The following is a 1400-nucleotide window of genomic DNA, read 5'->3' as shown; positions in this document are numbered from 1 at the left end:
CCTTGGCATGTTGGGGTGATGCTCCAACCACAACCAATTTAATTTTAAAAACCACCCAGGCTGACGCGGCCTCCCGAAGCCCTCACTGAGCGCAGTCCTGGAACCACCACAAGGTGGCACTCAAGGCCCTGGGATCCCAGGTCCTGCTGGGACAAGGTTCTCTTGAAGCGGCCAGGACAAAGGAGTAACCGAGATGACCCACACTAGGAATGACCAGGATGGGGTGGCCTCACCCCAACTCTGCTGGGAGAGGAAAGTCCTCAGGGGAGAGGACACAGGTCCCTGTGGGGAGGGTGACCTTGTAACCAGCTCCTCACTGTGCTGATAAGAACACAGATACGTTCTGATGCCAGTTGCAGAGACTGTAGTCAGGGATCCTTCAAGTCCCAAGGGGAGGCTGCAGTGACTGTTTTAGCACCAATGTCTGGACAAGGCAGCTCTGTCACTCTGGAAAGAAAGTTGTCATGAACAAATTCAGGTCAGTCTGAGAAGTGTCACATTCCCCCACAGCCACCACATACTTAGAATGTCCCACTCTGAGAATCCCCAAACCCATTTGTGCCCCTAGGACCCAATGCCCCCCACTTCCTTCCCTCAGGGTCTCACCATCAGGAGCTGTGAGAGGCACATCAGAGTCCTGGTCACTGTCACTGTCTGGGGAAGACACAACAGCAGAGTTACGGGGTGGGGTGGGGGAGTCCCCCTCACAGACTCCAGCCCACACCCTCCCAAGGGTCCCAGATGTCACCTCCCCAACACCCAGACTTACAGGCAGCCTGAGTGTAGTTCTCCCTGCCTCTATCGGTGGGAAGAAAATGTCTGTGAGGAGTCAGGGGGAGGCTGGGATCTGTGAGCCTTAAGAAGCCCCACACTCCTGAAACAAGAGGAAGGTTCCAGAACTGTGACTGAACACCAGGGTGGGATCAGGAAATATGGGAAAGTATGTGTGTGGGGACTGGACCAACTGCCTGTCTGAATATCTGTTCTCGGCAGGGACTTTCCCCTCTGACCTGTGACAGCTGGGAATCAGTCCCCATCGCTAGAGTCATCAGGTGATAAATCTATCCCTCACTTTCCCATGGGCCTCACTAAAGAGTCCGTGTTAGCAAACAGGCCCCAGATGGACAAGCACCCGTGTGGGGACACGATGCCCATTAACCAGGCAGAGCACACTTCCACCTGGGCTTGACCCCCAGGGGGACAGGGAACCCAGCCCCACCCCTTGCCCACCTGAGCACTTCTTCCTCCACATCACAGCTCCAGCAGCCACAGCTCCAAGGACACCCAGGGCAGCAGTGATGCCCACGATTCCCATGATGGTGATGGTGGTCTGAGGAGGGGGGTCTGAGAGGGGAGGGTGAGAGGTCAGCCTCAGGCCTGAGTCCTGACCCTGCTCAGGG

At 56.4% G+C, this 1400-nt stretch overlaps 1 long non-coding RNA gene across 1 annotated transcript; it reads right to left on the bottom strand.

Moving 5' to 3' along the window:
* Nucleotides 1-24: 24 nt before the first annotated feature.
* LOC118996534 (uncharacterized) lies at nt 25-875 on the bottom strand. The gene is made up of 3 exons (XR_005068508.1): nt 770-875; nt 607-654; nt 25-447 (listed from the first exon to the last, which is right to left on the bottom strand). It is a non-coding gene; the product is annotated as an uncharacterized LOC118996534 (long non-coding RNA).
* Between the last annotated feature and the right edge of the window lie 525 nt (nt 876-1400).

The sequence above is a fragment of the Sturnira hondurensis genome, unplaced genomic scaffold (assembly GCF_014824575.4).
Source record: "Sturnira hondurensis isolate 20B ecotype Veracruz unplaced genomic scaffold, ASM1482457v3 Scaffold0001065, whole genome shotgun sequence".
Taxonomy (NCBI): Eukaryota; Metazoa; Chordata; class Mammalia; order Chiroptera; family Phyllostomidae; genus Sturnira; species Sturnira hondurensis.
This window is presented reverse-complemented; position numbering and strand designations above follow the sequence as displayed.